Raw genomic sequence first — 14,861 nt, 5'->3', positions numbered from 1 at the left:
TGTTGTGTCTCTGCCAGGTTTTGGTGTCAGGCTGATGTTGGTCTCATAAAATTAGTTAGGGAGGATTCCCTATTTTTGTATTGTTTGGAATAGTTTCAAAAGGAGTGGTACTATCTCCTCTTTGTACATCTGGTAGAATTTGGCTGTGAACCCATCTCGTCCTGGACTTCTTTTTCGTTGGTAGGCTATTAATTTCTGCCTCAACTTCAGACATTGTTATTGGTGTATTCAGGGATTCGACTTCTTCCTGGTTTAGTCTTGGGAGGGTGTAAGTGTCCAGGAATTTATCCATTTCTTCTAGTTTTACTGGTTTGTGTGCATAGAGTTGTTTGTAGTAATCTCTGATGGTAGTTGGTATATCTGTGGAATCAGTGGTGATATCTCCTTTATTATTTTTTTATTGCATCTATTAGTCTGACTAGTGGTCGATTTTGTTGATCTTTTCAAAAAACCAGCTCCTGAATTCATTGACTTTTTGAAGGGTGTTACGTGTCTCTATCTCCTTCAGTTCTGCTCTGATCTTAGTTATTTCTTGTCTTCTGCTGGCTTTCGAATTTGTTTAATCTTCCTCCTCTAGTTCTTTTAATCATGATAGGGTGTCAATTTTAGATCTTTCCTCATGTGGGCATTTAGTGCTATACATTTCCCTCTAGACACTGCTTTTAATGTGTCCCAGAGATTCTGGTATGTTGTGTCTTCAATTTCATTGGTTTCAAAGAACATCTTTATTTCTGCCTTCATTTCATTATTTATCCAGTAGTCATTCAGGAGCAGGTTGTTCAGTTTCCATGTAGTTGTGCAGTTTTGAGTGAGTTTCTTAATCCTGAGTTCTAATTTGATTTCACTGCAGTCTGAGAGACTGGTTGTTATGATTTCCATTCTTTTGCATTTGCTGAGGAGTGATTTACTTCTAATTATGTGGTCAATTTTAGGGTAGATGTGACATAGTGCTAAGAAGAATGTATATTCTGTAGATTTGGGGTGGAGAGTTTTGTAGATGTCTATAAGGTCCACTTTGTCCTGATCTGAGTTCAAGTCCTGGATATCCTTGTTAATTTTCTCTCATCGATCTGTCTAATATTGACAGTGGTGTGTTAAAGTCTCCCACTATTGTTGTGTGGGAGTCTAAGTATAATTATAGGTCATTAAGAACTTGCTTTATGTATCTGGGTGCTCCTGTATTGGGTGCCTATATTTTTAGGATAGTTAGCTCTTCTTGTTGCATTGATCCCTTTACCATTATATAAAGCCCTTCTGTGTCTCTTTTGATCCTTGTTGGTTTAAAGTATGTTTTATTAGAGACTAGAATTGCAACCCCTGCTTTTTTTTGCTCTCCATTAGCTTGGTAAATCTTCCTCCATTCCTTTATTTTGAGTATATGTGTGTCTTTCCACATGAGATGGGTCTCCTGAATAAAGCACACTGATGGATCTTTACTCTTAATCCAATTTGCCAGTCTGTGTCTTTTGATTGGGGTATTTAGCCCATTTACATTTAGGGTTGATGTTGTAATGTGTGAATTCGATCCTACCATTTTGATGCTAGCTAATGGGTTGTTTTACCCATTAGTTGATGCAGTTTCTTCATTGTGTCAAGTGTCGTTATCATATGGTATGTTTTTGCAGTGGCTGGTACTGGTTGTTCCTTTCCATGTTTAGTGCTTCCTCAGGAGCTCTTATAAGGCAGGCCTGGTGGTGATTAAATCTCTCAGCAATTGCTTGTCTGTAAAGGTTTTATTTCTTCTTTGCTTATGAAGCTTAGTTTGGCGGGATATGAAATTCTAGTTTGAAAGTTCTTTTCTTTAAGGATGTTGAATATTGGCCCCCACTCTCTTCTGGCTTGTAGGGTTTCTGCTGAGAGATCCACTGTGAGTCTGATGGGCTTCCCTTCTGATGGGTAATGCGACCTTTCTCTCTGGCTGCCCTTAGCATTTTTTCATTCATTTCAACCCTGGTGAATATGACAATTATGTGCTCTTCTTGAGGAATATCTTTGTGGTGTTCTCTGTATTTCCTGGATTTGAATGTTGGTCTGCCTTGCTAGGTTGGGAAAGCTCTCCTGGATAATATCCTGAAAAGTGTTTCCCAACTTGGTTTCATTCTCTCCGTCACATTCAGGTACACCAATCAAACGTAGATTAGATCTTTTCGCATAATCCTATGTTTCTTGGAAGCTTTTTTCATTTCTTTTCACTCTTTTTTCTCTAATGTTGCCTTCTCATTTTATTTCACTAAGTTGATCTTCAATCTCTGATAACCTTTCTTCTGCTTGATTGATTTGACTATTGAACATGTGTATGCTTCTTGAAGTTCTTGTGCTGTGTTTTTCAGCACCATCAAGTAGTTTATGTTAACATTCTCGTCTCATCTTTTTTCAGTTCTTTTGCATTGGGTTATAACATGCTCCTTTAGCTCAGAGAAGTCTGTTATTACCCACCTTCTGAAGCCTGCTTCTGTCAATCTGTCCAATTCATTCTCCATCTAGTTTTGTTCACTTGCTGATGAGAAGTTGTGATCCCTGTGAGGAGAAAGGTGTTCTGGTTTTTGGTGATTTCAGCCTTTTTGCACTGGTTTCTTCTTATCTTCAAGGATAGGTTTCTTCCTATCTTCTTTATCTATCTTTGGTCTTTGAAGTTCGTGACTTTCAGATGGGGTCTCTGAGTGAACTTCCTTTCTGTTGATGTTGAAGTTATTTCTTTCCGTTTTCTAGTTTTCCTTCTAACACTCAGGCCCCTCTGCTGCAGGAGTTCCACTCCAGACCCTGCTTACCTGGGAATCACCTGCAGGGGCTGCATAACAGCAAGGATTGCTGCCTGTTTTTTTCTCTGGTAGCTTCATCCCAGAAGGGTACCCACCAGGTATCAGCCGGAGCTCCCCTGTATGAGATATCTCTCAGGATATACAAGGGTCAGGTAGCCACTTGAGGAGGCTCAAGTGCTCTGCTGGATGCTCCATTGCTCCCTTCAGGGCTGCTAGTCAGGGATGTTTAAGTCTGCTGAACTGGACCTCACAACCACCCCTACTTCCCAGGTGCTCTGACCCAGGAAGGTGAGGGTTTATTTATAAGTCCCTGATATGTCACTGCCTTTTTTCAGAGATGCCCTGCCCAGCAAGGAGGGAGTCTAGTCACTCCCTTGTGTCTAGACAAGTCTGTCTGCAGAGGACTTGCTGAGCTGCCGCAGGCTCTGCCCAGCTGCTGTGTAAACTTCCTTGTGATTTTGTTTACACAAGCAACGTTAGAACTGCCTTAGTAATGGCAGATGCCCCTCCCCTCCACCAAGTTCGACCATCCCAGATTGAGCTCAAACAACTGTGCTGGCTGCGAAAATCACAAGCCAGTGGGCCTCAGTTTGCTGGTCTTTGTGGGGGTGGGATCCACCGAGCCAGATCACTTGGCTCCCCGCCTTCAGCCCCCTTTTTTCAGGGGAATGGGTGGTCTGTCTCGCAGGCATTCCAGGCCCTGGCTAAAACAGGCACCCAGTTTTGTGCTGGAAACCCATGGCAAGAATCTCCTGGTCTCTGGGCTGTAAAGACCGTGGGAAAAGTGCAGTATCTGAGCCAGAGTGCTGGAGTGTCCACAAGTCCCTGCTGGCCTCCCTTGGGTAGAAGAGGGAGCTCTCCAGTCCCTTGCACTTTCCAGGTGAGGCAGCGCCCCACCCTGCCTCAGTTTGCCCTCCTTGGGCTACACCGACTTTTCAACCAGTCCCATTGAGATGAACCTGGTACCTTGGTTGGAGATGCAGAGACCACTGGCCTTCTGTGTCGCTGTCACTGAGAACTGCACTCCAGTTCCTGTTCGGCCCTCTTGGCAGAAGTCCCCCTAAGTCCATATTTTTTCCTGAAATACTCCTCAACACAGAAAAACAAATTCATAGCACAAAATACAATAGCTTAAGACCAGCCTTAGAATTATTTTTCACATTTATGAACACTTTACAGAGGAGATTTTTTTTACCATTAGTTCAACCATTTGCACAGAGAGAGAGAAGCCAGAAATCTGATTTGTAAGACATTTTTACCCTTTTGCTGGCATGCCAGGCTTCTGGGTTCTCTTTCTCTGAGTGACCCTAGTGATCTAGCCTGTGGCACCAGTGTCCTGGGGGCTAAGTCATGTTTTAAAGGAAAATTATTTTTTGAAATTCCGCCAGTGCAAAACACGTGTGATAAAACATGGACATTAGCCACTCTGCTTAGCACCCAGTATAAACTGGCAAAGCTTAAATTTTCCCCCAGACGAGTCCTATCATCTTTAATCCAACCTCTGACTTGGAGTTTTAACACATGGTCTCTGGGCAAGGTGATACCCTTAGTAACAGAAAAGATAGGAAAGGAAAAGTAGAGGAGAAAAATATTGCCTGTGGCAGGGTGGGGAAGGTGAAGAGCTCTGGGAGGCCAGAGAAAAGGCCCACTCACTGCAGCCAACAATGAAAAGTTTAGGTGGCCACTTGTCGGTAGCAAAGGGACCTTTTCCAGCAGTCCCATCAGCTCTTAAGCTTCCCCTTTTAGGGAGGAAAAAGCTCCCCATGTCTCTCCTAGCCCTGTCACCCTCAGCCATCAGCAAAGAGTGCAAGATAGATTAATCCAAAGAGCATAGTAGTTAACATCCCATAGTGCCAAACCTGCTTTTAGCCTAGAGGGACTTTACTGAGAGGGGCCTCTAAGCCCCTAAATCTTAGAAGGGACTCTAACCCTCCTAGGTTGGGCCTCTAACCCAAGGTCGGTCAAACATCCTTGCCTTTTATTAAGAGGGGCCTCTAACCCACTCTGTCTTAGGAGACACTGTAACTCCCTAGTTGGGTCTCTAACCCAATCCCATTCTTTACCCAGGTACCCCATCATTTACCCAAAGTCGTCCAATCAGTGCTGCAATCTAATTCCTTTGGGTTGGGGGGTTTCCTTAGAATTGTTCCTTTTGTGGTTCACAAGAAAGATGTTACCAAATCCCACCATTTACCCAAAGCTATCCTTTGGATTCGGGCTTTCCACAGTATAGTCACTTCTGTGGTTGCCAGAAAGGTGTTACAGGACCCCAACACTTGCCTTACGGTAGCTGTTGGGTCAGGGTTTCTGCACTACAGTCCCTTCTGCACTACAGACCATAGGGTCACCAGAAATATGTTACAGGAAAGGTGTTCTGATCCAGACCCTAAGAGAGGGCTGCTGGTTGCCCATTTTTATGGTTATTTCTTGATGATATGCTAAACAAGGGGTGGATTACTCATGCCTCCCCTTTTTAGACCATATAGGGTAACTTCCTGACCTTGCCATCTCATTTTTAAACTGTCATGACTCTGGTGGGAGTGTAGCAGTGAGGACAACCGGGGGTCACTCTCATCGCCATTTTGGTTTTGGTGGGATTCGGCTGGCTCCTTTACTGCAAGCTGTTTTATCAGCAAGGTCCCTATGACCTGTATTTTGTGCTGACTTCCTATCTCATCCTGTGACTTAGAATGTTTTAACCATCTGGGAATGCAGCCCAGTAGATTTCAGCCTCATTTTATCCAGCTCCTATTTAAGATGGAGTTGCTCTGGTTTACAGACCTCTGACACCCTCAAGCAATATTGAAGTCCTAACCCCAGTATCTCAGAATTTTACCTTATTGGGAAATGGTATTGTTGCATATACAATTAATCAAGTTAAGATGGCACTGGAATAGAGCCCCTAATTCAGTATGACTCAACGTCCTTATGTAAAAGGGAAATATGGAGACAGTCATGTACACAGGGAGAATGCCATGGGAAGAGTGGAGTTATCCTGTCACCAGCCAAGGCCCTACTAGAAGATAAGAGACGGTCCTATAACGGAGCCCTTCCTAAGGCCTTCAGAGGAAGCACGGCCCTCCTAAGCCCTGAACAAGGTTTCCACAACTCTAAGAAAACTGTAAATTTCTGTTGTTTAAGCCACTTGGCCCTAGTTTATGGTATTTTATTCTAGTGGCCCTAGCAAACTAATCCATCCAGGTTTCTTTTGATTAGTGTTTAACATGGTAGATCTCAGGGCTATGGCTGCCATTTATTTTTTGCTTTTTGTTTTTCTCTCTACCTTTTATTTCTCTGTTTTCTTTTTCTTGACTTCCTTTGAGTTACTTGAACATATTTTAGAATTCCATTTTGATTTATCTGTACCTTTTAAAGGTGTATATCTTTGAAGAGCTTTTTTATGTAATATGTTAAATATTTAAGACAACGATGATATTATTATAGATAATAATGACATAATTGTATTAAATATTTTCCCTACATACATTTAAAACCACAATAGTGGCTACACTTTTTGCTTCCAAAAAGTGGAAACATTACAATTTTTGCTTTCATTATCAAATTTTAGGAAAATCAAAAAGTGAGTATATTGTATTTTTGCTTACTGTGTTTTCTTGCTTCATGCTTTTCCAAAGTTCCTTCTTTTATTACTTCCTTTCTGTTTAGACAGCTTCCTTTATTCATTAATTTAGGGTAGATCTGCTGGTTAAAAAAAAAAAAAATTCTTTAGTTTTTCTTCATCTGAGGATGCCTTGATTTCTTCATTTTTGAAGCTATTTTTACTGGATATAGAATTCTGGATTGATAGCTATTTACTTGAAAATATTGTGCCACCTCTTGGCATCTATCATTTTGGATGAGAAATTTGTTGTAATTAAATTACAACAAATGCATTGTTGTTTTTCAGCTGCTCTAAAGATTTATATTATTTTTCTTTGTTTTCAGACATTTGACTATAATGTGTTTCAGTGTGGATGTTTTTATGTTAATTCTATTTAGAGTTTGCTCAGCTTCTTTAATCTGTGGGTTTACATCTCTTATCAAATTTAGGTAGTTTTCAGCCATTATTTCTCCCAGTACTTTTTTAGCCCTGCCCTCTCTCTCTTCTCCTTCTGGAACTCTATGAGATAAATATTAGATCTTTTGTTACAGTCCCATAGGTTCCAGAGGTTCTGTTTATGTATTTATTTATTTTTAGTCTATTTTTACTCTGTTGTTCATCTTGAGTGTGAACTCAAAATTATCTGAGACAGATCTCAATTGATTTAGTTTATTTTGCTAGGGGTAAGCCCCCGTGACACAGCTTCTGGAGGTCCTGATGACGTGTGCCCAAGGAGGTTGGGGTACAGCTTGCTTTTATACACTTTAGGGAGACATGAGACATCAATCAATATGTGTAAGATGTACTTTGGTTTGGTCCAGAAAGGTGGGACAGCTTGAAGTGGGGCCTTCCAGGTCATAGGTAGATAAGTGACAAACAGTTGCATTCTTTTGGGTTTTTGATCAGCCTTTCATTTAATACACAATTTACATGCGGGCAGGAAGGGGGTGAAGATAGAAGTTATCCTTTATCTGGCTCGATAAGTCTGCAATTTTGCATAAACAATACGGCAGAGGAAGCAATTAGGTATGCATGTGACTCAGGTGAGCAGAGGAATGACTTTGAGTTCTGTTTGTCCTTCTCCTTGCGCCTGTGGAGATAAGCTATGGATTTAGGTTGCCAGGGTAAAATTCCACAGAACTGTTTTAGGATGAAGGTCTTGAGGCCCACAGTGAATCTCCCTGTGGGTAAATGGTGAGGGAGGTATGTAGCTTCTTTATCATTGTAGCTACCTTATTTAGGAATAAAATAAGTGGCAGCTTTGCCTGATGCAGTTCCCAGCTTGACTTTTCCCTTAGACTTAGTGATTTGCAGGCCCTGAGATTTATTTTCCTTTCACATTGGGTGGTTTCTATTGTGCTATCTTCGTTTTCACTCATTCTTTCTTCTATCTCGTCCACTTGCTGTTGAGCCTTTCTATTGCTTTTTTTGGTTGTTGTACTTTTCAGTTCTAAAATTTTCATTTGTTTCTTTATGGCTTTTATTTCTTTGCTGAGAATTTCTGTTGTTTCATTTGCTTCAAGCAGGTTTATGATTGTTCATTGAACCATTTTGTATGACTGCTTTAAAATCTTTGTCAGATAACTTTGACATCTTTGTCATCTTAAGTGTTGAAATTTATTGATTTTTTCCCATTCAAAGAGATCTTTCTGGTTCTGGATGAGTGGTTTCTTAAATTGAATTCTAGGCATTTTGGTTGTCACACTATGAGACTTTGGATCCTATTTAAACCTTCTCTTTGACTTCCTTCTTTTAATGCCACTCTGGCAGAAGAAGTGAGGTTGCTATCTCATTCCTGTCTGGTGAGGGTTGAAGCCCAGGTGCCCCCCACACCATGGCCTCCTTTGACACTCAGAGGAATAAGGGGGTCCTCATTACTACTGAGTACAGTGGAAGCTCTGGCTCCTCACTGGACTGTACCTTCTTGGCTGGAAAGAATAGAAGTTTATCCATAGTCTGCCAACACGGTCTCCACTGAAACCATTGGGGGTGGCCTTGTCATCCCAAGGTGATGGTGAATGACTGCTAACCTTGGCTTCTGTAAATAAAACTGCTAGTTTGCTCTGCAAAGTGCTCACTATGTAAAGCTACTTACCTTTTCTTATCAGTGACTACCAGATTTGCTGGCCTTTGCTTACTGGTAATGACCAGAATAAGCAGCCTAAGTTAATTCCATCCTGGCTCCTACGACTTGTAATAAGTAAGTAAAAATCTGTGGATCCCACCTCTGCCCAGACAATGTGTAAACTAATGCTTATCTTGACTTCTGTAAACCACTTAGGTAACAATCGAAGTGACAACAAGTCCCCTAGCCCTTGGAATGTCCGGAGACCCACTCCCTCCTCTCTGCCTGGGAGGTGATTTACGGAATCCCCTGGCCCTCAGAATGTCTGAATCCCTTCACCCCCACCTCCGGAGGTGGTTTACGGGTATAAAAGAGTCTTGTCACCCTCCATTCGGGGCCACGGGGTTGGAGAGACGTGAGTCCTCCGTGGTCGCCGGCAATAAAGATCCTGCAATTTGGCATAAAAAAAAAAAACAAACTAGACTTTCCACTAGAGCTTTTCTGATACCCCCTGGGTAGAGAGATTGGGACACGCCCTTCACAGCCTGGTGAGGGTAGAAATCTTAGCTCTCCAGTCATCCTTTGCTTGTGGGAGTGGGACCACAGTCTTTCCTGTAGCATTTAGCTGGCATAGAGCAATTATTGTCTAAAAGCTTCCTATCTTGCTAGGCTGTCTCTCTCTTAGTTCTCCGGCTAGGAAGAGCAGGTATTGTTGAGCCTTTGTTTTGCTTTGTTTTGTCTGTGCCACTGGCATTTCCAGTTTTCCAGTTGCTTCTGCTCTAACTTTGGTGTATATGAGGGGAAGAAATCTAGGGAACTCATCATCATGTCATTCCTTCAGTCCTGAAGTCCCTAGCCAGTCTTCCTTCTCCTCTCCACACTTCAGAGTCTTCTTACGTTTGTTTTGCATCTATCCAAGGTTTTTAGTTGTGCTTAGCAGGAAGAATACGCAAAGTCCATCTACTCCTTCTTTGCAGAAGTCCCTTAGTGCATCTTTAAGACTTATTTTGGAAGCTATCTTGAGATAGAGAAAAGGAACAGAGTGCCTTGAGATGGAATCTGTGTGAAAGGGATTTATAAAGAAGTGAATGAGGAGGTGGGACTAAGAAGTGAGGGAGACCAAACAAGGGGGCATGATTCACAAAGGGCAACGTTGGCCTGATCCTATGCAGAGCGAGAGGGACAGTGCAAGTGTCCTCTCTGAGTCATTCTGATCAGAGGCAAGGATGGGAATCTTCATGGGAGTGTGAAATTATACAGGACCCCGTGCTCAGAAGGGCCCATATTTGGTTTAACCTTCTGCTCTCACTGTCTTGAAATTCTCAACAATTTTCTATTCATAACAAGACGCTCTGTGTTTTTGCTCTCACTGGGCCCAATAAATTATGTAGCTAGCCCTAGACATGGGGGTAGAGTACTTATAGCCTTCCCCCACCAAAAGCAGTTGAAGGGGTATAAATTCCTAGGCATTTTAGGTTCTTCCTGAGCTCACGGTTCCTGGGCTGAATAATGTTCCCTCTCCAAAATTCATGTTCATCAGAACTCCAGAATGTGGCTTTGTTTGGAAAAGGGTCTTTGAAGATGTAAACAGTTAAGATGAGGTTGTATTGGAGTAGGGCAGGCCCTAATTCACAGACTGGTATCCTCATAAGGAGAGAAGACAGACACACACACACACACACACACACACACACACACACCACACACACACACACACGAGAGAATGCCATTTGAAGATAGAGCCAAAGGTGGCAGTGCAGCAGTCAGAAGCCAAGGAACACCAGGAATTTCTGGCAGCCACCAGAAGCTGGGGACAGATCCCACTCCGAGCCTCCAAAAGGAACAAACCCTGCCGACACCTTGACTGTAGAAGCCAGCTGCCTTCACTGTGGCAGAATAAACGTCTGCTGCTTCAAGCCACCCAGTTTGTGGAACTTTGCTATAGCAGCCCTAGTAAACCAGCAGACCAAGCCAGGTGAACTCCAGGTGCTGGCTGCTGGGAGTCAAGGCACATCCCAACCAGCATGCCAGAAAAACATCAAAAGATCCAAGGGGCAAAGGCAGAGCCCAGCTAGGGCTAACCCCTCTGGCCTTGACCTTTCAGTGAACCAAACCAACTTCACACCTCTAAAATGGGGGTGTGGACTAATGACCCAGCCAAAAGGGAGGCATTCAGACAATAGAGGAGGTAAGGCCTCCAGTGACACAGAGACAGCTGGTGCCACTTGAAAGCATTCACATTCAGAGTTTTAAAAACCAAGCAATGCCAACCAAACAAGCCTGTCTTATGTGCCAGATTCAGCTCCTGAGCCTGGAAATTATACTCCCAGCTGGGAAGCTCTCCAGGGACTCAGGTGATCCGTGCTGATTCTCACATTACAGCTGCTCTCTGGGGTGAAGTTTCTTCTACCTCCAAAGTAGGCCGGCTTTATTCACAACTCCTTCATATAGATGGTGTCCTGAGCTATTCATAAAAACCTCTCCCACTGGCCCTAGGGGTTCTGAAATTCTAGCCAACTTACTTCTTGGGTTAAAACATAAGTTATTTCCTCAAATGTATTATCGTTACTGGCGTTGAGTCCGTGCAGGTCTGTAGCAACCTTGATTCTTGCCTCCTCAGAAAAACAATTTGACTGAGGGGGGCATAAGGCAGAGAGAGAGCTAAGGCAAGTTTTATAGCAGAAGTGAAAGTGTATTTAAAAGATTTAGGGCAGGAATAAAAAGAAGTAAAGTACACTTGGAAGAGGACCAAGTGGGCACCTCGAGAGATCAAGTGCACGGTTTGAACTTTGACTTGGGTTCTCTTTCTTGGCACACTTCCGGGGTCTCGTATTCCTTCTTCCCGGATTCTTCCGTAGGTGTGTGTAGTGGGGGAGGGCTGCCATATGTACAGTGACCTGCCTGCCAGCACTTGAGAGGGGAGTACGTGCAGTGTGTTCACTGGAGCTGTACATATGCTCACTTGAGGCATTGTCCCCTCCCCAGTTGTGTTCCCATAGGCCACATACCAGTTAAATTCTGCCATTTTGCCTCTTGGTGTGCATGCTTGAGCCCACTCCCCCAGTTCCTGAGATCCTATCTGGAAGCTGCTAATCACCAGTTCCAGGTTTTTTCTGTCTATTGGGAGACTGCCTTTCCCTGGCACTGGCTGCGACCGATTACTATTTTAGAGAAGACACTTAACAACCATCCTGCCCTGCTCATGTGTGACGAGTTATCTACTATAACGTTATCATCAAGGACTATACTCTACTAAAAGGTAGATTAACACAGATTACACCCTCACCTCATCTCTCTGAAGACCTTGCAAAGTCTTAAGTTAAGGGGAGTACATTTCAATAGGTAAGGGAATCAGGAGAGCCAGAGCCACAGGCCACTGCTTGGGGAGCACAGTCCAGGCAGAACGACACTGGAGAAGGCAGCCAGAAGCTGGAGAGAGGCATGCACCATGAGGAGGAGGAAACTTGTATAGAAAAGGAAGGAGGCCGGGCATGGTGGCTCATGCTTGGAATCCCAGCACTTTAGGAGGCCGAGGTGGTTGGATCACCTGATGTCAGGAGTTTGAGACCAACCTAGTCAACATGGCAAAACCCCGTCACTACTAAAAATACAAAAATTACCCAGGATTGGTGATGCACAACTGTAATCCCAGCTACTCAGAAGGCTGACACAGGAGACTCGCGTGAACCCAGGGAGTGGAGGTTGCAGTGAGCTGAGACTGCACCACTGCATGCCAGACTGGGCAACAGTGCGAGACTCTGTCTCAAAAAAGAAGAGAGAGAGAGAGAGAGAGAGAGAGAGAGAGAGAGAGAGAGAGAGAGAGAGAGAGGAGAAAAGGAAGGAGTCCTGGAAGAGAAACACTAAATTCAAATATTGCTGAGGCATTTGGCTTGATGCCAGAGACCCAAAAATAATAAAATCATAAATTTAAATATATGTATTTTCTTCTTATTTCTGAAATTCTGAAGTTTCTGAAATTCTAGTTGACTTACTTCTTGGGTTAAAACATAAAAGTTATTTGATCAAATGTATTATTGTTACTGGCGTAAGTCCATACAGGTCTGCAGCAGTATCTCTGATACTGCTCACAATATCTCTGAAAAGCAGCTATTTATATGTCCATTCTATAGACAGGAGGACTAGACTCATAAAGATTAAGTTCGTTTTTCAAGGAGCAAGTAGGACAGCTGGCATCAAGCCAGCTTCTTTCCAAAGGCTTACACTTGCTGCTCACTCCAGGGGCTCCTGGCCCCTTTGGGTGCACATCCTGCCAGCAGGAGGTTTCATAGAAATGATAAAAGAGAAATAGCCATCAGGGCTGGCTGCCTAAACCTGCAACCAGCCAGCCACCCAGGACCACATGCTCAGCAGTGGGCCTCTCTTGGGGTTTGGTGCTCTGCAAATGGCATGTCGAAATTTCTAATAATTTGAACTTTGAATCTATGCTCTACGAGTGAAGTCCATTGGAATGTGCTCAGGGGACTTGGAGCCTCAGCTCCCATGCAGTCCCACTCCTGCTGCCTCCCAGCCTTTCTGGGCTCAATTGCCCACTCCTCACCCTCACCCAGCAGCTGCCACTGCCCTCCATTCCTGCTGGGGGCCTGGGCATGCCACCATGCCCAAAAAAGCATATTAAATAGCAAATTTTAAAAACACCTTATCTGGTCAAGAAAGAAAAAGAGAGACTGCAAAGGAAAGGAAACAAGCCTTTTTCCTTGTTTATAAGCACATAGATCCATGTTTTTATCTTGCACTGAGCCTTGAAAATTATATACCCAGCCTTGATAGCAGTGACCTAATATATGTGTCTAGAAAAGCAACATGCACGTGCCCAGGAGCTGCTTGTTGGCTGACTTAACACAGCCCCAACGTTCCAGAATTTTTAAAACCTATCTTTAATACTAAAAGTAGCTCTCCAGGGACACTCAGCCTGTCACACTGCTCTCAAAAGACAGAACAGTCCTTGTAGCTAGTCCACAGCTCAGAACTGAGCAAAGCAGTTATCAGCTCCCTTAAAAGAGCAAAAGCTGACCTTCTCCTGCAATGGAGCTCATCCTCCTTATGCATACTTTTAAACTGTGATAGTCTATGTATAAATAAATTATGGTTATTTTGTTCATTCCTAAATTCTACCAGCAGAATCCCAGGAAGGTACATAAAAAGTCGGTCGTGAGCTCTTGACTTAATTTTAAGATCCAACGGAAGCATGGAAGGGGAGACTCACTTGTCCTCCACCTTCCTGCCAGCCGGTTCCCCTTGATTTCTGAAGATTAAGGTTGCAGCTTTACCACTTGTTTTTGGGTATGTGTCAGCCTTTTTAGATTAAACATAATTATTGCCTAAAGTGGGACTAAGTTTTGTTTCAAGTGTAGCAAGTGTGCGTGCGTTCTCTCTACTTACTGTGTTGTTGTGGGGAGATTCAGTCCAGCACTTGTCAATGCTCCAGGCAACAGCTGACAGTCAGGATGGGCTCCTCCTGGGCCTGCTGCTGGGCAGCTGGCAGGAGCAGAGGCTGTGCACTTGAGCCCTGTCCAGTAGCAACCTGGTCACAGAAGCGAAGCAGGTGGCCTGGAGCCGGGGCTGCAGGGGGAGAGAGGCTCTGCTGCCCTGTGACTGGACAGCACTGGGTGCAGAGAGTAGCAGGATGCCCCGAAGGACAGCCACAGGCTTCCTCATGCCCTGTGCACTGGGGACCCAAAGAGTAGAGTAGGGAACATGCCTGTGAATGCAAGCAGATGAAGAGCCTTTGTGGAGCCCCTGAGGGACAGTGCTTGAAGCTGCCACAGAGAAAGCTGAGTCCATGGAGGCTGCAGTGTTGCACAGGCTCCCTGGCACAGGAGCTCAGCCTATTTAAAGTGTTTTTTTTTTTAGCCCAATAAAGACTGACACACAATAGGCATGAGAGATTTTATTGGGGTGATGGTAACACTGTAATATTGGATTGTGATGGTGGTTGCACAGCTCCGTACATTTACTAAGTTATTGAACTGTACACTTAAAACAGGAGAGTTTTATGGTGCATAAATTATATTTTAATAAAGCCCTCTAAAGAGAAACAGAAAGAGAATATATATATATATACATATAATATTATATATATATATGTATATATACTTTCATTTCTTTTAAAATTATTGTCTATTCAGATCCTAGCTCCAGGTTACATTTATGTTCTTGCTTTTAAGTTTTACTGATGTATAATTTACATAGTATTAAATGTTCACTTTGATGAGTTTTGGAAAATGTAGACATCTGTGTAACCACTGGCACGATCGTGATATAGAACATTTCATTCCCCCATCAAGTTCCCTCTAGCTTCTCTGCAGTCAGCCCTTTCCCTTATCCCAGCCACAGGCCACCACTGACCTACTTTTTGTCACTACAGATTAGTTTAGACTCTTCTAGAAATTCATAGAAATATACTGTTTTGTGTCTG

The 14,861-nt window shown here is 43.3% G+C and overlaps 1 long non-coding RNA gene across 1 annotated transcript; it reads right to left on the bottom strand.

Moving 5' to 3' along the window:
• Positions 1-3,612: 3,612 nt before the first annotated feature.
• On the bottom strand, positions 3,613-14,232 carry LOC118147201 (uncharacterized). Its single transcript, XR_004733367.3, has 3 exons — positions 13,826-14,232; positions 6,365-6,461; positions 3,613-3,848 (listed from the first exon to the last, which is right to left on the bottom strand). It is a non-coding gene; the product is annotated as an uncharacterized LOC118147201 (long non-coding RNA).
• Between the last annotated feature and the right edge of the window lie 629 nt (positions 14,233-14,861).

The sequence above is a fragment of the Callithrix jacchus genome, chromosome 14, assembly GCF_049354715.1.
Source record: "Callithrix jacchus isolate 240 chromosome 14, calJac240_pri, whole genome shotgun sequence".
Lineage (NCBI taxonomy): Eukaryota > Metazoa > Chordata > Mammalia > Primates > Cebidae > Callithrix > Callithrix jacchus.
This window is presented reverse-complemented; position numbering and strand designations above follow the sequence as displayed.